The following is a 23,278-nucleotide window of genomic DNA, read 5'->3' as shown; positions in this document are numbered from 1 at the left end:
CCTGATATTCCTGTTCTAAACTCCCTCCCAGCTCTGACATTCCCAGTTCTAAACTCCCTCCCAGCTCTGACATTCCCAGTTCTAAGCTCCCTCCCAGCTCTGACATTCCCAGTTCTAAGCTCCCACCCAGCTTTGACATTCTTTGTTCTAAACTCTCTCTCTTCTCCTCCCTGGGTTCTGACATTCCCTGATCTAAGCTCCCTCCCAGCTCTATCTATGAGCTGCTAAGCATCTAAGTGGCTAATTATGCCCTGATTTGTGGTACATTTCTGGCTCCATCAGAGGTTCCTGGCATAGCTGTGGCAGCAATGGGAAGAATCCTTCTCTCCCTGTAAACACTACTTGATGAGATGCTAAACAGAAATTCTTGTCAAACCCACCCCCTGAGAGCCCCAAGTCCTTGCTCCTTGGTACATCTATTCCTTTCTCTCCCCTCACCTTCCTGAGGCTTGAGCAAAGGTCAGCTGACGAGGTCCCTTCGCACTTCCCGGATGCCCCTCCCCACTGAAGGCAGGCAGGGGCTTGGTTGAACCCTGGCACCAGTCACAGCTGGAGTGACAGTTCATTTTGCCCATGGGGCAATTCTTCCAGATTTTAAAAGAGCTTCCAGAGAGAGGCCCCTGTGATCCTGGCAATAACCCCCAGAGAAAAGCCTGAGAAAAGCCTGAGGGCAGGGGTTGCCCTCAGGACCCTTGTTTTCTTTTCTTTTTTTAATTTTCTTTTTTAATTTAGAATATTTTTCCACGATCACATGATTCACGATCCCTCGCAGCTCCTGGAGCTGTCAAGCAGTTCCACTGAGTTATACATGGATCATTGTTCAAAACCCATTTCTGTGATATTCATATTTGCAGTAGAGCGATATTTTCATGCCAAAACTCTAACCATATTCCCTTCGAACCACGTGATCAGTCCTATGTTTTTCTTCTGCGTTTCTGCTCCCACAGTTCTTTCTTTGGATGTGGAGAGCGTTCTTTCTCTCTCATGAGTTCCTCTGGATCGTCCTGGGTCATTGCACGGCAGCTAGTAGAGAAAGAACCCTTGTTTTCTAATAGAGGAGGGCCAGCAAGGGATGTCCTGGAGGATGGGGGAGTCTCCCAAAGCAAGTGGTTGGGGTGTCCTTTCCAGGAATGTTTGTGCTAATTTGATTATTGTCCCCAGAGATAGAGTTGGAAGGGCGTGTGAGGTGGCAAGGCATGGGGAGAAGAATCATGGTGAGTCTGGGGCTGGGCAAGATACAGAGTCATACAAGATTCTGAGTCAGAAGAGTCAATGGAGGGAGGAGTCTTGTCTACTGTGTGACCCTGAGCAAGTCACCTTATCTCTCTGTGCCTTAGTGAACTCTCTAAGACTCTTTAAGTTACAAATGAGAAAGCAGCTAGCTGGCTCAGTGGATAGAGGTGTCTGGAGATGGGAGGTCTTGGGATCAAATTTGGCCTTCGATACTTCCTAGCTGTGTGACCCTGGGCAAGTCACGTAACCCCATTTCCTACCCCTTACTGCTCTTCTGCCTTGGAACTGATAACTTAGTATCAATTCTAAGACAGTAGGTAAGGGTTTTTTAAAAAATGAATTGCTGATCTGAATCTGTGGAGAGAATTTCTACAAGAGGACTTCCCTCCAGCAACCAAAACTGAGTCTCAGAGAGGTTGTGACTTACTCAAGACAACACAGTCACTTAGTACCAGAACTTGGATTAGAACCTAAGTCTGGAATTTTCCACTCTTGGCAAGGAATTCAGTGGTTCCTACAAACCATTTAATCTTTACCAAGAATAGTGGTTTGAAAAACAGTTTGATACAGGGGAAAAGATGTTGGGATTTAGACACAAGAGACCTGGGTTCAAATCCTCAAAGTGCCACTTGCTACCTGTGTGATTTGGGGCAGGTCACTTAACTCTGAGCCTTTCATTTTCTCAAAGGTATAAAGGAGGTTGCACTAGATGACTTCAAAGGTCTGTCAGGGTCCCTAAGGACTCTAAACCAATCTTCATTTAGGTAGAGGTGAATAACTATCTCTGGGAAGGAAACAAGGAATCAAAATGGGAAAGGAAGCCCTGGGTCACTCAGTTTAACCTACCAGCCAGATGAATCCCCACTGCAACCTCTCTCATGAAAGGTTCTTCAGCTTTTCCTCACATACCTCCAATGACAAAGAGCTCACTACTTATCAAATCATCCACACTGTTCATTGTCAGGAAATTCTTCCTTATATTCCAGCTTAAATATGACTTCCTTTCAATTTTATCCATTGCTCCTACTTTTACCCTTAAAGGCCAACAAAACAAGTCAAATTATTCTTCCTTTCTCTTATCCAGGTTAAACTTCTGGCATGGTCTCAAGGCTGTTCCCCACTCCATTTACCTTCCTCTGGACATTTACCGGCTTATCAATGCCCTAAACCCTGGGCCCCAGAACTGAACCCAATATTCCAATGTGGTCTGAGGGTAGAGGATAAAATACAAACTCTGACATTTATTTATTTATTTATATTAAAAGATATTTTATTTTCCCAACTATATATAACAATTCCTTCCTTCCTTTCTTCCTTCCTCCTTCCTCCCTCCCCCTCTCTTCCTTCCTTCCTTCCTTCCTTCCTTCCTTCCTTCCTTCCTTCCTTCCTTCCTTCCTTCCTTCCTTCCTTCCTTCCTTCCTTCCTTCCTTCCTTCCTTCCTTCCTTCCTTTCTCCTTTACTTTCCATCTTAGAATCAATACTGTGCTTTGGTGCCAAGACTGGTGCCAAGGTGGTAAGGGCTAAGCAATGGGGGTTAAGTGACTTGCCCAGGGTCACACAGCTAGGAAATGTCTGAGGCCAGATTTGAACCCAGAGCCTCTCATCTCTAAGTCTGGCTCCCAAGCCACTAAGCCACTTACCTGCTCCCAATAATAATTTTCCACATAGGTTTTCCAAAATTATGAGATCCAAATTATGTGTCTCTCTTTCTTCTTTCCCCCCTCCTGAAGATAGTAAGCAATGTGATCTGGGTTACACATGTATTATCATGTATAACATACTTCTTTATTGGCCATTGTTGTAAGAGAATACCATAAAACCAAACCCCCCAAATAAAAATCCAAATAAACTAAAGTGAAAAACCAGATGCTTGGTCTGCGTCTGCCTCCACCAGTTCTTTCTCTGGAGGTGGAGAGCATTCGTGGTCCCAAGGCCTTCAGAATTGTCCGGGTCATTGTACATTTAAAGGCCCCTGCATGCTGGGCCCTGGTAGGGTGGCTGGTCTTACTTCCTGCTATTCTCCCATTCTTCTCATTCCTAACTGACCTTCCACCTCCAGGCCTTACAACCTGGTGAGGGGATGACACAGAGGGCTCTAGTGGGAAGAACATTCCAGGGCTCTGGAGCCAGGGCTCTGGACTCTGATCTCTGACACTTACTACGTGTGTGAGTGTCCATGGCCTGCAGTCTGTAAAATGAGGGCAGGGTCGCACCAGGTGGCCCAGAAGTCCCTTCCCACTCCAGCCTGGGGTCTAGGAGGTGCCCAAGTCAAAAACGGTGTCCAAGCTGGGAGCTGTCCAGGCCCTGTGCGCTAGACTCCAGAGTTCTGGATGTTGCTCCACTAATTCCTGACCCTGCAGGATCCTCCTGGCCTGAGCCCAGAGCCCAGAACAACCTTCGTCATTCACATCGAGTCGAGAGACTTCACAGAGGAAGGTGCAAAGCACATGATTGGAGTTTGGCGACCTGTCTGCAGCCATTACCTAGCAACCCTGGATGATGGGGAGGGGGGGGGCGCAGGAGTGACATCTGTAGACAAAGGGCTTAGAACTGCAGGGTCCACAGGACCATGGTACTCCCTTGCTGGTTGATCCCTCTGGCTCAGACCTTTCCCTACTACGGTCCATCCTCTACTCAGCTGATTTATCATGTCCTCTTCCTTCCTCCCCACTCAGTTAACTCCAAGGGCTCCCTATTTTCCTCCAAGATCAAATTGAAGATCCTCTTTGTCTTTTAAAGCCCTCTAGGACCTCTCTAGTCTTCTTAAACCCCACTCCTCCCCACATTCTCTTGGATCCAGGGACACTATCCTTGTTGCTTCTTCTCTTAGATGATACTCCAGCTCCCAACCATGGGTACTTTCAATGGCTAAATCACACTTTCTTAAGGAAGCCTCTTTGGGTTCCCCTTAAAGCTAATGCCTCTCCTCTGAGATTAATTTAGTTAATCCTGTTCACCAACTGGGGAATGGCTGAATAAGATGGGTATATGGTTGTAATGGAATATGATTGTGCCGTGAGAAATGATGAACAAGGCGATCACAAAAGAAACCTGGGAAGACTTCTATGAACCGATGCAAAGTGAAGTGAGCAGAACCAGGAGAGAAGTGTATACAGCAACAACAATAATATCCAATGATCAACTGTGAATGACTTCGATGGTATGAGCAAAGCAAGGACCCAGAACTTGTAAAATGGAGATTTGAACCCTAGACTTCTGGGGATTGAAGTCTAGGGTTCAAGGGAATCATGATGAAAAAGGTTAGCCACCACCATAGAAGAAACGAATGATGGTTGAATGATGACTGGAGCATACCATTCTTCACTTTATTTCCTTCATGAATTTTTCTCTAGTGTAATCTATATGTGTTTTTTTTTCACGACATGACAAAACTGGAAATATATATGTATTCATATATGTATGATAACACAGGTATAACCTAATCTTATTACTTGCTATCTCTGGGAGGGATTAGGGGTAGGAAGAAGGGAGAGAACATGGATGGCAAAATGTCAGAAAATGATTATTGAAATTTATATCAACATGGAATTTGGAAAAAACCCAATTTATCCCAAATATAGTCTGTCCATCATTGTTTGTATGTTGCTTTTCCCATTAGGCTCTGAGCTCCTTGGGGATGAGGAACCTTTTGGGGGGGGGCTTTTTATTCACTATTCCTAGTGCTTAGCAGAATCCTTAGCACACAGATGTTGTTTAGTCATTTTTCAGTCATGTTCAAATCATTATGTCCCCCATATTGGGTTTTACTGTCAAAGATACTGGAGTAGTTTACCATTTCCTTCTCTGATTCATTTTACAGATGAGGAAACTGAGGCTAACATGGTTAAGTGACTTACCCAAGGTCACATAACTAGTGTTTAGGGTCATATTTGAACTCAGGTCTTCTTGAATCCAAACATTCTATTCACTGCACCACCTAGCTGGCATCAACTGGGGAATGGCTAAACAAGTAGCTGAATTTAGTGGAATATTCTTTTTTTCCCCCTTTTATTTTTAATTAATTAATTAAGAATATTTTCCCATGATTATATGCTTTATGTTCTTTCCCTCCCCTCTTTCCTCTTCCCTCCTCCCTCCCAGAGCTGATGAGCAATACCACTGGGTTATACATGTATCATTGTTCAAAACCCATTTCCATGTTATTAATATTTGCAATAGTGATCATTTAGAGTTATCATACCCAATTACATCCCCATCAAACCATGTGATCAAGCAACTGTTTTTCTTCTGTCTTTCTGCTCCCACAGTTCTTTCTCTGGATGTGGAGAGATTCTTTCTCTAAGTCCCTCAGAATTGTCCTGGATCATTGCATTGCTGCTAGTAGAGAAGTCCATTACATTCGATTGTACCACAGTCTCTGTGTACAATGTTCTCTTGGTTCTGCTCCTTTCATTCTGCATCAATTCCTGGAAGTCATTCCAGTTCACGTGGAATCCCTCCAGTTTTAATGGAATATTCTAAAGCTATCAGAAATGATGAATGTGATGAACACAGAGAAGCAAAGAAAACTTCTCTGAACTAATAAAGATTGCTTCAAGTAGAACCAAGAAAAGAATCTACACAATGACTCGACTCCTCACCCTCCATGTTCCACATCTTTAGTAGCTTTCTCAACTGGGAAATGAGGTCATTAGGCCCCCTCTTTTGATTGGCGAATCCCTGAGCAGAACCACTATTTCCCAAGGTGCCCAGGACATCCTCACTGTGTTCCTGGTTCTATTCATTCTCCAGACTTTCCCGTTCCTTCCCCTGGCAGCCTTGGCTCCCCCATTCTTTTCCTTTTATGTGTCATCTTCCCCCCGTAGAATATAACCTCCCTGAGGGTAAAGGTTCTCCTTTTTTTACAAGTATCTGTAGCCCCAGCATTCAGGACAACGCCTGGCATATAGCAAGCCCTTGATAAATAAATACTATGTATATAAAGACATATAACAACAACCCCAACAACAACAATCCTTATTACTATGTAATTATAATGACCAGGTTTGGTCCTGAAGAAGAAATGATCAAATATGCCCTTTCTCCTCTTTGTAGAGGTGGGGGGATTTGGGTAAAGAACAGTGCATACAGGAGCAGCATGGTGGCTCATTGGATAGAGAGCCAGGCCGAGAGGTGGAAGGTTATGGATTCAAATCTGACCTCAGACACTTCCTAGCTGTGTGACCCTGGGCAAGTCACTTAACCCCCATTGCCTAGCCCTTATTGTTCTTCGGCCTTGGAATTAATAAAGTTTTTATTTTTAAGATGAAAGGTAAGGGTTTAAATTTTTTAAAAAAAAGAACAGTGTCAGATTTATGAGTAAGTTAGTTTTACTCAACTGTATTTATTTTCAGTTTCTTTTTTTGTTCTTGGTCGCAAAGTTTGGCTCTCTGGACAGGGAAGAGGGAGGGAATATTTGGAAATGAATTATATAAAAGCAAAAAAGTTTAATGCAATATTTTAGCAATTAAAGAGAATTCTGAGTAGGTTTGGGCTGTTATTACTTGTACTGAGGATGACTTTTCCCTCTTCCCCCTTCAGACACACACTCACCAGGACTTATCAGGACACACTAACCCATCTGCCATCTGTTGCCACCCCAGGCTCTCAGAGGATATGGGTGGGGAAGGGAGGGGAGAAGAGACAATAGGGAGCCACCTGCTCCTTCTGAAGAAGGGGGATGGGGCAGAAAAGGAACTGCCACAATTCAATTTCACAAATTAGTATTAAGTACCTACAATATATATGAGGCTGTCAAGCCTAGGGAATTGGGATGGGAGGAGAGAAGAGGAGAGCAAGGTGCCAGAAAAGATGAGGAGAGGGATCCCTGGGACTGGCCATTCAGGTGGGCACCTATTGGGGGTGATACCCAGATTCTAGTCCCCAGAACACAAAGTCTCCCCTCCATCAGACTCTGAACCCAACAGACACAGAAGATGAAATGAAGCTCATTCTCTCCAGGCCAAGACCCTTTCCCCCAAGTATGCTAATCCCCATTGATCAGGAAGAATATAAACTTCTTGTAGTCAGGGAATGTCAATCTTACTTCTTTTCTTGTATCTTGAGTTTAACACAGTGCTAGGCACATAGAACTCTTAAATGATTTGTCATTCATTTAGTTCATCCATCCATTCATCCATCTATCCATCCATCTGCCTGAACGCCCATCCATCCATCCATCCATCCATCCATCCATCCATCCATCCATCTATCCATCCATTTGTCTGAACACCCATCTATCCATCCATCCATCCATCCATCCATCCATCCATCCATCCATCCATCCATCTTTCCTCCCATCCACCCATCTGTCCATCCATCCATTCATTCATTCTTCCCCCTGGAAAGCCTCCTCTGATTAACCCAGTTGATCTTTATGCACAGTCATCCCTCCCCCAAACCCTTTAGTCATCTGACTTTCTAGATAGAGAGACACCTGTGTCTATGTGTGTGTACATGTATGATTCACTCAGAGCAGAAAGCAGGTGATGGGAAGGGGAGATCAGGAAAGACTCTTGGAGAGAGGTGAGTTTCGCTGAGTCCTGAAGGCAGCCAGGGGCACTGGCCAAGGAGGGAATTCATTCTAGGCAGGAGGAACAGCCAGAGAATGGAGCTGCTGCTCTGAGGAGCAGGAAGAATGAGCAAGGCTGAACCCCTAAGTGCACAGAATGGATGAACGTGAGATCAAACTGGAAAAGTAAAGTGAGCAAAATTATCAAAGGCTTCAAAGGCCAAACAGAGGAGTTGATATTTGATTTTAGATCTAGTATGGTGCCACCAGAGATTCTCTATCTTCCCCCACCCCCCAAACCCTTACCTTCTATCTTATAATCAATAGTAAATATCAGTCGGTTCCAAGGCAGAAAAGTGGCAAGAGCTCAGCAATGGGAGTTAAATGACTTGCCCAGGATCACACAACTAGAAAATGTCTGAGATCACATTTGAATCCAGGACCTCCCATTCTCCATTCACCCATTCTCCACCATTTTCCTTTTGTTACATTTTCTTTTTGTAATCAGAATCAGAGATTATTGAGTAGAGGAGGTGACACAGTTGGATCTGCTTTTCAAGAAAATGTTCAGCAGTTTGCTCAAACACTCTGCTTTTATTGGGTATTGTGGAGAAGACAGGGTAAGCAGGAGACACCATCCTGGCTCTTGGGCTCAGCCAGAGTCTTGGAGCTGGCGAGGACCCTAGACACCTTCTAGTCCAGCAGGATTCCCCCATGTCTACAATATCTCAAGAAGGTCTCTAAGCTCCACTTGGGCAGCCTCCAGGGAAGGGGAGTCCACCACTACCCTTCCCACAACCCAGAGCAGCCTTTTCCTCTTTGGGGCAGCTAGCACTATTTGGATGGAAGTGTTTCCTAACATCCCTGGACCTTCCCTCCACATTCCCTCCTTTCACCCCCTTAGGTGAAGCAGAACAAACCTCATCGCTCTTCAACCTAACAGAATTTCCGACATGTGAAGCCAGTTAGTGTATCCTTCCAGGCCCTCCTAAAATTCAGCTTAATTCAAAATTTATTGATTACCTTCCAAGTGCCAGGCACAGTGCTAGGCCCTGGAGAGCTAAAGAGAAAACCAAGTGGTCCCTGCCCTCAAGGTGATTAGAGACGACTGGCTAAATTACATTTCCAACTTCTCCACTTGATTCTCCTATGGCCTGGCCTAAGGCTCCCCTGGGCCAATTGGGTGGCACAGTGAAGAGAGTCTGGCCTGGAGTCAGGAAGACTCATCTTTGTGAGTTCCAAGCTGGTCTCAGACACTAGCTGTGGGACGTTGGGCAAAAAACTCAACCCTGCTGGCCTCAGTTTCCTCAAATGAGCTGGAGAAGGAAATGGCAAATCATTCCAGTATCTCGGCCAAGAAAACCCCCAATGGGGTCATGAAGAGTAGGGAATGATGGAACAACAAAAGGCTCCCCTCACCATGGCAGGCCACATTTATTAATTTATTCATGTCCCAAACCCAGAACCAAACACAGCGCTCCAGAAGGGGCCCGAGGGCAGCAGACTCAAGCAATACTCTTAGAAGTTAGATTTCTATTTAGAGGGAGGACAGTCCAGCCTTAAGGGCCTTTTCATGCCTCTTGTTTTTACAGACTGGCAGTTTTGTATATAGCCTTTTCCTACCTTTCCTTGTGACAAATAAAAAGTGGAGTAACATGCCAACCGAAAAGCTGCTGGATAAAGCAGTAGCCTCTGGTAGTGTATGCAGCATCCCAAACCAAGAGGCCCCCACTTCTCTAATAAAAAGGAGGAAGGGGACACTAGCTGTCTTAGTTAAACATTTCAGGAGAGTAGAAAGAGCCCCAGACTTGGAATGGGAAGCCCAGATCTGACTCATGGCTCTCCCGCTTAGAACTGGATGACCGTAGCAAATCACTTCCCTGGTTGAGTTCTTTCTGCATCCCTAAAATGAATAGATTGAACTGGATGATATTGAAGGCCTTTTCCAGGCCTGGGAGGCTCTGATTCTGTTTGTAGTCAGCCTCTTCCCTGGCTCCCCCCCCCCCCACTCCATTCTGCTCAAGAAGAGTTCTCCAAATGTGGCCACAGAATCAGAGAATCTCTAGCACTCATCTTATTTAACCCCTCCCTGAAGTATCCATCAGCACGCATTTAGAAGGGATGGATTCAATAAAAGACGTCACTAAATGCTTTCTGAAGACAAGGGTAAGACTTGAACTCAAATCATCCTTCCTGCTCTGAGGCCGGCTCTCTATCTGTTATATACCACACTGCCTTTTGGTGCATGCCTGGCACATGGTAGGCACTTAATGTTTGTTAAATGAAGTCAAAACAACAAAATACAATCCCAAGATCATTACTAGAGCATCTGCTGTTTATTGAGTCCAGTGGTCTACCTTGGAAAGGTAACGTTTTTAAACAAGATCTAGTCCCTGCTCTCAGAATTCACAGTCTAGGAAGGGATCCAAGACACCCACTGATAACTCTAATTCAAAATAAGACTTAATAAGCACACTGAAGGGGGTGGAGGGGGAATGCTCTGTGAGAGCCCAGGAGGAATATCATGGAGTAGGGATAGGGGCAGGAGGAAAGAACCAGGGAGGGAATCAAGGAAGCCTTCCTATAGGAGGCAGCATTTGAGCTGAGTTTTTAATTCCAGTGAAATATGAAATAAGTAACCTGAAATAATATATATATATATATATGTATAACTAAAATCATAGTTTATTTTAAGGGAAGGGAAGGGAATTGGGATGATCTATCCAAAACCCCAAATCAAGTTGTAAATCTACATTATCTAATACTTTTCTACCTACAAATCTATTTCCTACAACTAGTTAAATTAAACCCCCTTAGTTAATATATAAAAGGGAAGGAAATTGAAGGTAGCAGAACAGGATTCAAAGGAAGGGTCTCACTGACAGTTGTCCTCTGGAATCTTGAGTAGCTCTGTTGGAAATCACTCTCAGCATCAACAGGATCTACAGGGATAGGCTGAATTACAAGAAAAGTCACAGGATAGAGAATATCTGGCTCTCTAGGTCCACCCCAGAAGAACCAACCAGGCTGCTTAACTGTCTTTTCCAGAAGAAATTGCCTGTCTCTTCTCTAGAGTTCTGGAATTTTGCTCTTCTGCCCTGCAGGATTTCCTGCTCCTGGTTTGTAGCATTGTTCTTGCTCCTTCTAATTTTCCTTTAACACATAGAGGAGTCATTTCCCATCACAGGGGCCAGCTCAGCTCCAACATTGTTTGATTCTATCTTTGGGCTCAGGTAACAAGTACTGTAGGAGATCGAGCCTCCATTCTTTAGGTCCCCAAAGCTTTGAGTACATGGGAACGTGGATGGAGTGCTCAGGGCCAAGGACAACGACCCCTCATGCCTTTCCAACACTGGAAACTTCATCAAATCAGCATGGCTATTACTCCTGGAAAGGGCATAGCAATAAACTCCCCTGGCACTCTCCAGACCAAAACTCCCTTCTTTGGCTGCCACTCCTCACTCTACTATTAGAATGGAAGCCCATTGGGGGCAGATATTGTCTGCTTTTTTGTCTGTGTTCCTAGTACTTAGTTGTTGCAGTTCAGTCCTTCACCTGAGTCTGGCTCTTCATGACCCTGTGGACCATATCGAACCAGTACTGTCCACTTGGCTCCAAAGACATTGGAGTGGTTTGCCATTTCCTTCTCCAATGGATTGAGGCAAACAGGGCTAAGTGACTTGCCGGAGTCACACAGCTAGTAAGTATCTGAGGCTGGATTTGAACAAAGATCTTTCTTACCCTAGGCTCAGTGCTGAGCCATCTGGCTGCTTCTTAGTACAGAGTCCTTAATGATTGTTTTTCACTCATTCATTGGTCAAAGATCAGAGTTCAGATCTCAGTTTTGATACTTTCTATGTCTGGTCTCATTTTCCCCCTCTATAAAAATGACTGGGATGGAGGTAGTTAGGTGGCTCAGCACCATGCCTGAAGTCAGGAGAACCTGGGTTCAAATCTGTCTGAGGATACTTCCTGGTTGTATGACCCTGGTCAAGTCACTTACTCCCATTTGCTTAGTCCTTTTTCTTCCATTTTAGAGTTATTACTAAGGTGGAAAGTGATGGTTTAAAAAAATGACTGGGGTGGACCAAATGATAACTAAAGTCCCTTTCAGTTCTCTATCCTCTATCCCTGGGGTACCCAGCACAAGGCTGGTCACACAACAGAAAACCAACTAAGTGTTAGTGATAGATTCACGCCCAGTCAGAGGACTCCTGAAGGACAGCAGAAGAGCAGCTGAGATTCTCTGGAGAACTTACAAAGAGAGCCCTACTTTGAGTAGGAAAAGTGACATCACCCACCTGAGAGAACACACACAGAAACACACACACAGAAGAAGCCAAAAAAGGAAAAAAAAACATCCTAGCATCAGGTCATACTTGGCCACCTGACAGCCCAAAATAGATGCAGTTACACTACAAACAAATAAAGGGGGAGAGGTAGAATCATGTGCAACCAGATCTAGGAAGGTAAGAGCTGAGAACCACCCAAGGCACACAAAGAAATGGGATACTCAGAAAGGCTGATGGGGCTAAGTGATTTCCACCTTAGACCCAGGCTGAGGGCCAGCTCCTCTCTCCAAATCCCAGGACACTTCCTGGAGTACTTTGTACTCCTTTGTCCTTTTGCTACTGTGGAAAAGATGCAGAAATGTGGGCTAAGTGGTGGAGTACACTTAAGGAGATTCAGAATAGACTGAATGACTGGACCAAGACTTGCCATTTATGGTTCTATATCAGCATGGAAGGAGATCTCTGGAAAAATGGGGACACTAATACATTGTTGGTGGAACAGTGAATGAGCCAACCATTTTGGAGAGCAATCTAGAATTATGCCCAAAGAGTTATAAAACTGTATATACTCTTTGGAAATAGGTCTTGATCAATGACATGTGGAATTGCTGGTTGGTTTACAGGAGGGAGGTGGAAGGAGAGGGGGAAAGAACATGATTCATGTAACCATGGAAAAATATTCTAAATTAATTAATTACATAAACTTAAAGAAAAAAACCTGTATATACTCTGACCCGGCAATATCACTATTAAATCTATTTCCCAAGGGGATCAGAGGAAAAAAGAACCTATTTGTTTGAAAGTTCAGTTATAGCATTTCTCCTTGTGGTGGCAATGAACTGGAAGTTGAAGTGACACTCATTAACTGGGTAATGACTGAACAAGTTGTGGTATATGACTGTGATGGAATACTACTGTGTTGTAAGAAATGATGAGCAAGTTGATTTTAGGGAAAAATTGGAAAAAAATTGCATGACACAATGAAGACTGAAATAAGCAGAACCAAGAGAATGTTTGAATACAGTAAAAAAAAATTTCTCCAAGAGTAAATGTGGAAGGAACTGACAAAGCCTGAATGCAGATGGAAGTGGACCATTTTTTGCTTGATTTCCTACATGAATTTTTCTCTAGTGTAAGAGATATCTGTCTTCTTTCACAACATGATGAATGTGGAAATATGTATTGTAGAGTAATGACTGCTATCATATTAATTGTCATCTTGGAGAAGGGGGAAAGGTGGGAAAGAAGAAAAATTATTGTTGAAAATTGTATCCACCTCCAAAGAAAGAACTAATATATGGTACTACATATTGTTTCATTTCATGTATATTTCTGTGTCAAATGTTGGCCTTCTCTAGTGTGGGGCTGAAGGAGAGGGAAACCTCTTGGAATTCAAATGTAACAAGGAACAAATTTTAAAAAAAATTGGGGGGGCAGCTGGGTAGCTCAGTGGATTGAGAGCCAGGCCTAATGACAGGAGGTCCTAGGTTCAAATCTAGCCTCAAATACTTCCCAGCTGTGTGATCCTGGGTAAATCACTTAACTCTCATTGCCTAGCCCTTACCATTCTTCTGCCTTAGAACCAATATACACAGTATTGATTCCAAGATGGAAGGTAAGGGTTTAAAAGCAATTTTAAAAAATGTTTAGGGTGTGTAATTGGAAATCTGTTACTCTAAAAAACTACATTTCCCAGGAACCCACTGACTTCCTGTCATTCCATACTTCCTATAGACAGGGGATATTAGCCAGTGGTTTGTCAAGCCTCAATCTCTTGGGCTTTCTTTGGCTTGCAGTGAGCATGGTGGCAGTGGTAAGCTAAGCATGGGGATTTTAAATGGGCTAATCAGCCATGGGCACATGATCTTTATTCCCTGATTTTTAATGATCATTAATAAATCCTTTTAATATAATATTTTTATTATTTGAGACTAATTTTAATTTTTACAAAGGGAGGTCTCTAGTAAAGTGTCGGAGGGATCTCTGCTTAACTCTAGAATATTTTTGTTGAATATTTTTATCAACAACTTAGACAAAGTCAAAGAGAATAATAACAGTTCATACTTACAATGGCACTTTCGCTCACAAAGTGCTTCAACAAATATTTATTAAGTGCCTACTATGTGCCTGGTACTTGGAGATACAGACATGATGACCAAGACTCTGAGTTCCTTGACAGACAAGATCATGTCTTGCCTCTCTTTGTATACCCAGCCCTTAGCACAATGCCTGGCACATTTTGTCATTTAGTCATTGAGCTGTGTCTGCCTCTGCCTCTTCATGACTCCATGGACCATAGCTATCCCTGGGGTTTTCTTGGCAAAGTATTGGAGTGATTTGCCATTTTCTTCATTAGTAGATTCCTTTGTCAAGCAATCAAAGGTTAAGTGACTTGCCCAGGGTAGCATAGCTAGGAAATGTCCAAAGTTGGATTTGAACTTGGGTCTTCCTGACTCTAGGCCTAGTGCTCTTAACCAGGGAACCACATCTGCCTCTGCCTGGCACATAATAGGGGTAGCTAGGTGGCTCGATAGATCGAGGGCCAGGCCTGGAAAGTGAGGACCTGGGTTCAAATTTGATCTCAGGTACTTCCTAGTTGTGTGACTCTGGACAAGTCATTTAACCCCAATTGTCTAACCCTAACCACTCTGCCTCCTGTCTTAAAACCAGTACTTAGTATCAATTCTAAGGGAGAAGGTAAAAGTATATTAAAAAATCTCTAATCCATTCTTTGAATAGCTGCCCAAACAATCTTCCAAAGCATCAGTCTAACTATAGTCATTTCCCATCTCAAAAAGTTTTACTAGCTCTCTGTTTACTCAAGGACAAAATGACCAAACTCTTGAGCTTGGCATTCAAAGCCCTTCACAGTCTGGTTCTAGCTGACCTTTCTAGGCTTATTACATATAATTCTCCTTCATACATTTAATGATCCAGCCAAATTGGCAGCTCACTTGCCAGTCCCCTCAAAACTTGGAATTCCATCTGCCACCTCACCTCTGTGCATGCCTGGGCTATCTCCATGATATATGTGTGTTCCTTTTACCTCCCTTTGCCTCAGAATTCCTGGCTTGCTTCAAATGATAGGCGTTTAATCGTTTTCAGTCAGTTCCGGCTCTCTGTGATGCCATTTGGGTTTTTCTTGGCAAAGACAATGGAGTTGTTTGCCATTTCCTTTCCAGCTCATTTTATAGATGAGGAAACTGAAGCAAACAGGATTAAGTGACTTATCCAAGGTCATGTAGCTAATAAGTACCTGCAGCACAGATTTGGATTTGTAGGAATATAAATTAGGGATAGAGTGATTTCAAGGATTAGCTAAAAGAAGGGAATTTTGATACAAGCCCTGAGAGAGGATTCTGGGAAGGAGAGATGAGTTTTCCTGATTCTAAGCCAGTGCTCTATCCGCTTTATCACCTACCTGCCCTCCACCTTCTACAAGAAGCATTTTTAAAAACTCTTTAGCTGTTTAGTGTTTTCTCCCTCCTTAAATAATTAAGTTTATACTTAACTGCTTACATGCTATAGCCCTTCAGTAGAATGTGAGTTCCCTGAGATCAGGGACTGTTCCTTATTTTGTCTTTGTACTCTCAGCACGTGGCACAGTGCCTGGTATAGTAGTTGCTTGATGCATTAAACAGCTAGGAATTAATACAAATGAATAATTTATTTATAATGACAAAATTTGGCCCTGAAGAAGAGATCTATAAAGACATCTTCCTCTTGGTGAATATTCTGGCTCCTTTGCTCCCCCTCTCTTCCTTCTTCCTTTTGGTTCTCAGGATGGGGGAGAGGGAAGGAATATGGAAAATAAAGTGACAGAAGAACAAAAGAGATCAATAAACATTCTGAAAAAGGAAAACTAACAAAAATATCTCACTTTGTGACAGTTTATAAAATGCTTTTTTTGGTTAGCAATAGGCTTTCCCATCTCTTCTCTCAACTGATCTGTTTAAAGAGGGCACCCTGGCTCCTGAGGGCTTCATTTTGCAGCAGGCTGCACTGCTCTGGATTTCTCCATCATGCCTCAAGTCAAGTACTTTCTCCCCTTCCCATAACTTTTTAGCTCTCTTTTATGTATCATCTTCCTCATTCGATTATAAGCTCCTTGAAGGCAGAGACTGCTTATCTTTTCATTTATATTTGTATTCCGAATAAATAGCCCTTGACTGACTGACTGATTGATCCTCATGACAGCCCTGGATGGGAGGCAGGACAGGGATTTTTTATGACTATTTGGTGGATGTGGAAACCAAGGCCCATTCATTCAACAAATACTTTTTACCAAAAAAAATTAAGCACAGTACTATTCAGTACTGGGGGAGGTAGAACGTCTAGATAAGCTCCAGTCCCTGACTTCAGGAAGCTGATCGTCTAATAGAGAGGTGAGACAGTAGAGCAGCTAAGGAAACTGTCCCACATAATGAGATGTGATCAATGCATTTGAGGCAACTGTTACTTATGAGAGATCAAAACAATTCTCTTCAGGAAGCGCCATTTCATGTGGGCTTTAAAGGATGGGGAAGAGAAGAAGGATTCAGGCATAGAGAACAATGGAAATGAGATGCACAGGGAATGTTCAGGAGGCAGAGAACTGTCCAAGGTACTGTAGTGTGTGAATGGAAATGAAAGGTGATTTAACCCTGGAAAGACAAGGTGGAACCAGGCTATGGAATTTTCCCTCCCTGCTCCAATCCCTTCATAAATTCTGCCATCCAGTGACACTGACTTTAAAAAAAAACACACACACCTTGGGGGCAGCTGGGTAGCTCAGTGGATTGAGAACCAGGCCTAGAGATGGGAGGTCCTAGGTTCAAATCTGGCCTCAGCCACTTCCTAGCTGTGTGACCCTGGGCAAGTCACTTGACCCCCATTGCCTAGCCCTTACCACTCTTCTGCCTTGGAGCCAATACACAGTATTGACTCCAAGACAGAAGGTAAGGGTTTTTAAAAAAAAAAACACACACCTTACCTTTTGTCTGAGAATCAATACTATGTATTGGTTCCAAAGCAGATGAGCAGTCAGGGTTAGGCAATGGGGGTGAAGTGACTTGCCCAGGGTCACACATCTAGTATCTGAGGCCAGATTTGAACCTAGAACCTCCCATCTTTAGGACTGGCTCTCAATCCAATGCACCACCCAGTTGCCCCCAACACTGATTTTTTTTTGATGTTCTTAGCACAGACACTCCATCTCCTGACTCTGGCATCTTCTCTGGCTGTCCTTTATGCCTAGAATCCTCTTCCTCCTCACCTCTACTTCTTGCAGTCTCTGGCTTCCTTAAGTCACCAGCACCCACTTCCTACAGGACTTTCCCAGACTCCCTTTGGAGATTAACTTCCATTGACACAGTCTGTCTCTTGGATGGGTCTAGTTACTTACTAGGAGGCTGTTCCACCTTCTACACATCTCCCCTCTCTTAGAATGGAGGCTGCTTGAGGCCAGAGACAGAGCTGGGAGTGGGGAAGGGATTGTTTTCTTTGGGTCTGTGCTTAACATCTAGTGAGAACATATAAAGGATTGCTGACTGCCTGCCTAATAAGGAAGAGAGTGGAGGTCCTTTGTGACTGCTTCCCCTCACCTGAGGAGGGAAGGTGAAGCCAAAGGCTAAGTGGGAGGAGAAAATGGCTTATTCCTTAAAGACTAATGCCCTCCATACTAGGTAGGGACTGAGATGGAAGAAGGAGGCAGGTAGCTAATTGGGACAGTTTCAGTTGTTAATGCTGCTCTCAAATCCCAATTAAGTCTGTCCCACCTCGCAGAAACTCCAGCCAAAGAAGGGAAGTGACAAATTTCCCAGGGTCCTGTCTGTTTCCACACCAACACTCCTTTAACTTGCTAACAGTGCCTTCATCTTAATTAGCTACATCTGTCCTTCCTGGGTAAGGCTTTGAAGAAAGTCGAAGTCCCACCTTCGGTAAGATGCCTTTCCCAATCCCCCTTCATGCTAGCACCTTCTCTCAGAGATTACTTCATATTTACACTGTATATATTCTTGAATGTTCATAATTAATAATACTAGATAACATTTACATAAGGTTTTTAAGTACTTTATAAGTATTATCTCAATCAATCTTCATAACAACCCCAGGAGGCAGGTGCTATTATTATCCTTAATTTATAGATGAGAAACTGAGTCAGAAAGAATCCAAGTGACTTGTTCAGGGTCACACAGCTAGTCAGAATCTGAGATTGGATTGAAATATTCCTGGTTTCCTGACTGCAGGTCTGGCACTCTATCCATTTCAACAGCTAGCTACCTCATTGTTTGCATGCTATCTTCCCCCTCCCCCCAAGAATGCAAACTCCTTGATGGAGTTAGCTTTTCCCTGGCACTTAGTACTGTGCCTGGCATACAGTAGGTGCTTAATAAATGCTAGTTGCTTTGGCTTCTAGCTCAAAGAGCTAACTTCACCCCACTACCTCCCAAAGGATCAGAGGATTAGAGAGGCTTTAGTCCTTTCTCTTCCTTCCCTCTCATAGTTTTTAGAGCTGTAGTCCAAACTCATTCATTTCCTGCTCTTTAAATAATCAACCAATAGAAACACAGAAGAAAAACAACTGCTTGATCACGTGGGTCGATGGGGATAGGATTGGGGATGTAGACTCTAAATGATCACCCCAGTGCAAATATCAATAATATGGAAATAGTAAAACCCAGTGGAATTGCATGTCAGCTACAGGAGTGGGGTAGGGCAGGGGAGGACATGAATCTTGTGACCATGGAAAAATATTCTAAATTAATCAAATAAAATTTCCCCAAAACCAAACCAACCAACCAACAAATAAATAATCAATCAACCAATAAGCATTTAAAATGTATACTACATGCTCTAGACATACAAAGAAAATGAAGCAACTTTTTCCCTCGAGGAGCTTTCTTTCTTTTGGGAGAGAAACCACTTGTACTCAAATATATATAATACACAAAATCCATTCAAAGTCATTTTAGGAAAGAGTATGTGTCTTATGGAACAGATTGCTTTCTTTAGAATCTCAGCTAAAGTCTTCCATTTTCTGGAAAAGGCCCCTCCCAGTCCTCCTCAATCCTAATACTTTCCCTCTGATGCTACTCCTAAATTATCCTTCCTAGATCTTGTTTGTAGGTTGTCTCCCCCATTAGAAAGAGAACTCCTAGCCCTTAGCGCAGTCGGTTCCTGGCACATAGTAGGGGCTTCATAAATTCACATTGATTAACTTGAGCTTTGAATGAAACTAGATGGTAGAGTGGATAGAGCACAGACCCTGGAATCAGGGAGACTCATTTTCCTGAATTCAAATCTGACCTCAGACACTTACCAACTGTATGATCCTGCATAAGTCACTTGCCTTTCTTTGCCTCAGTTTCCTCATCCCTAAAGTGAGATGGAGAAGGAAATGGCAGAAGCATGGAGATGGAACACCATTCATGATCTAGCTGGTTTTGTCTTAGTCTCCAGAGCTTTGTACATAATCAGTACTTAATACATGTTTGTTAAAATTTAATTGTAATTTAATTCTGCGAAGCCTGTTCCCAGGGAGGGGCAACCTTCTCTCTCTAGCTGTAGCCAACTCCAGCACTATTCAGAAGCTTCTGCAGCCTTGCCCCACCTCCTCTGCTCCTTTTGTCTCCCTCCCCGCTTTCTTCTTCCTCCCCTCTCTCCCTTTATCTTCCTTTATTTCATCACTCCTCCTCCCCCCACCCCCACTCTCTTCCTCTTCTTTCCCCTTTCTACCTCTCCCTTCCCCTCCATCTCCCAATTTCTCTCTCCCTCCTCCTTCCCCTCCCTGTGGGAAGTCTGTCCTGTTGCTAAGCAGCCTGTACACAGACCCGAGCTGAGGCTGATGGCACAGGGGTTGCCAAGCTTCTCTCCATCCTCATGTGTGCTCTCTGGCTGTCTCCCAATCACTGGCTCTCTCCCAGGTAATGAGGCCTCCCCTCTGCCCCAAGGGTGAGGATGTTCTCTTCTCTGATATGTAATTAACTTCCCTAGGAACTGAGGTAGCCAGAGAAAGGTGGAGAGAGAAGGGCTCCCCATGGGAGAAGGGAACATCAGAGGCAAAGGGGTTGGGGGAAAGAGTGTCAGAGGTGGAAGAGTATTGGGACTTTAAGAGAACATTTCATTGGATCTGAGATCTAGAGCTAAAAGGGACCTCAGGGACCACCTAATTCAATCCCTTCCCCTCTCATTTTACATATGAGGAAACTGAGGCCAAGAGAAGTAAAGAAACAACATCATAGGGTCATAGGCATAGAGTTGAAAGAAATATTAGTCTAACCTCTAAGGCCCCGAGAGGGAAGCAACTTGTCCAAAGTCTAGTTCCAATCCATACCTGAGCGGAAATTTCCCTATCATGTGATCATTACTTAAAAGATCTTTCATGGTGGTCAATCCATTCTCTCCAGGGCAATCTACTCTATTTCAGGATGTCTCATTGTTTTGCCAAAATTAAGCCCAAATCAGCCTCTCTGTAAATTCTTCCTCTGTCCCCTAGCCCCTCCCTGCTCTTTATTCTGTTCTCCAGGGCCAAGCATAAGAAATCTAATACTGTTCCTAGGACACTCATGTTCCAGGAGTTTTTTTCTTAAGGCCCAACCTTTAGTTCCCTCATCTTGAGGGCTGCCATCTTCTGGATGCTGCCCAGCTTATCAGTGGCCTTCCTAAACTATAGAACCCTGTACACCAGATGCTGTTGCTTTCTGGAGCAGAGGACATTGGGAATGATCAGACCCCTCTCTCACATGAGCTTTCCATTTGTTCAATTTCTACCAATGGTTACAACTTCTTCCCCTCACCTGTGATTGGGGACTTCTGGCTAAAATTTCCCTAAGTAACCCTCATCCATTAATGGCAGATGATGCTAGCTGATGGATGAATTAATGATAAAGAAAATGAGAGGCAGTGTGATGGAATGGTTAGAGCCAACCAGGGACGCAAGGAAATTCTCCAAAGGAATGAAAGCACCAAATAAACAGAGGTGGCTAGACAGAGAGCTAGAAATAGTCAAGGCCACCATTTTATGTGATCCCCTATCATTCACATTTATGATCTCATTTGAGCCTCATGATAATACTATGAAATGCATATATTTTTCTCCCTATTTGATGGATGACAAAACTGAGGGGAATTGACTTGCTCAGAGTCCCAGAGTCAGGAAATAGTCAGAATTTGAGAATTCGAAAATGGGTAATGTATTTCCATATTCCTGGTTCTTTCCTCAATACCACTAGGTTCCCTTTTTTCTTTCCCCCAGTTTTCCAGAAACCTCACCCTATGTGGGGAGATACATGAAGTCATCTGGTTGAACAATTGGCTCATGAGCATCACTGAGCATCAATGGCTTGAGCAATTTACTGGAAAGGGCTGCCAAGCCCTCCGGGAGCAGACGGTGAGGTGCTAGAAGCCTACAAGGGGCCTGCAGGTTGTAAGTGTGGGGAGCAGCTGTGATGGCTCCCTGGGGGCACCATACTTGTTTCCATCTTGCTCTGAGATCCAAATGGGGGCTAGAAGGAAGAAGAAGCCTCCTGTCACTCCCTTTCACCCTTCCGTCCCTGAGAAGTAAGAATGAGCAATAACTTGGCCCCAGGAAATCAAGGAATGAGGGCAAAGTTGGCCCTCATAGAAGGAACTAGCCCATATCTAGTCCTGTAGGTGAGTGGAAGCCAGTATGGAGGGAGAGATGCTGGAGAGCCACAAACACACAAGGGATTGAAATGTATGTGGGGAGTAGGATACAATGGAAAAAGGACAAGGAACCTGGATTCAAGGACCAGACTTAACATTTACTACCTATATGGATTTGGGCAAGTCATCTAGCCTCTGTGCCTCAGTTTTCTCTTCTGTATAATGAGGGAGTTGGATTCGCTGACCTCTAAAGTAATCTCCTACTCTAAATCTAGCATCCCAGGAAACTCTAGCAGCAAATCTTGGAATTATGCAAAGCCTCATTCTGTGCTCCAGGGTCTTCTCCCAAACTCCTCTTCCTCCAGACTCTGTCCAGCCTGCTGAAACCCAACCAACCCTAACCTTTACTAGTTGTGTGTCCTTAGACAAATTACTGTACCTCTCATGGGCACAATGTCCTCCACTGTCAAAAAAAGTCAACAATACACTTCTTCCCTTACAAGGTAATCAGGCAGGGTTGTAGAAACTCTGTAAATCATAAAGTAGTAGGGATATGGGAGTGCAAAGGAGCAACTCAAACACCTCCTCCTCCAAGAAGGCTTCCTGATCTTTCCTCTCCGCCTTATCATTTCATCGTCATCATCTTGCATTTATTAATCCCCTACTATGTACTGTGGATAGCTAAGTAGAACAGTGGATAGATCTTGGAATTAGGAAGACATCTTTGTGAGTTCAAATCTGGCCTCAGACACACAGTAGCTGTGTGACTCAGGGCAAGTCACTTAACTGTTTGCCTCAGTTTCCTTATCTGTAAAATAAACTGGAGAAGGAAATGACAAACCACTCCAGTTTGCCAAGAAAACTCCAAATGGGATCACAAAGAGTCTGACATGACTGAAAAACAACTAAACAACATCAACAATGTTCTAAATACTGGGGATACAAAAACAAAAGTAAGATGGTTGATCCCTTGGCTTACATGCATTGACATTCTATCTTTGGACCCTATGTGGATCCTAGATTTAGAGCCAGAAGGGACCTCATCAGAGGCCATAAAGTCCAACCCTTTCAATTTTAGAAATGAGGAAATTGAAGTCCAGAAAGCTAAAGTGACTTTCCAGGGCTACATAGCTATGAAGTGTCTGATACAGGATTGGAACTCAGGCCTTCCTGACTCCAAAAATCCAATAATCTAACCACTGCACAACACTGACTATCCCACTAGGGGTTACCATGGTTTCCAAGTCAATTTGAATGTTCTCAGCACTTTGGAACTTATTATTGTATTTGTTTTTATGATTTAAGGGTCCAGAGCTGGAAGGGGTTTCTGCCTGGTCCAGTCCTCTCATTTTAGAGATGAAGAAATTGAGTCACAGTAAGGTCCCTTGACTTATACTAGGGACAGGGGGGAAAACACTCCCATATCATGCCAGGAAGCACTTTGGGTACCACAGCAACTTAATAAAGGTTTGCTGAATTGGACTGTGGCTGCCTGGTGACAACTGGTGGTAACGATGCTGATCCCAAGACTGTCAACTTCCAGAGGGCAAGGACTGTCTGGTCATCAGCCTCTCTGGGATTACTTGAGTTCTTTCTCATGGATGGACATCCCTTGTTAGGTACTTGCGATGGTCTG

The 23,278-nt window shown here is 43.6% G+C and overlaps 1 protein-coding gene across 1 annotated transcript in view; it reads right to left on the bottom strand.

Annotated features, from left to right (window-relative positions):
- Positions 1-23,278, bottom strand: part of RAB3B (RAB3B, member RAS oncogene family) — a 60,556-nt gene that overhangs the window by 26,172 nt on the left and 11,106 nt on the right. The window lies entirely within an intron of this gene.

This window comes from Monodelphis domestica, chromosome 2 (genome assembly GCF_027887165.1).
Source record: "Monodelphis domestica isolate mMonDom1 chromosome 2, mMonDom1.pri, whole genome shotgun sequence".
Classification (NCBI taxonomy): Eukaryota; Metazoa; Chordata; class Mammalia; order Didelphimorphia; family Didelphidae; genus Monodelphis; species Monodelphis domestica.
The sequence above is the reverse complement of the archived record's forward strand: the minus strand, read 5'-3'. Positions and strand labels throughout refer to the sequence as shown.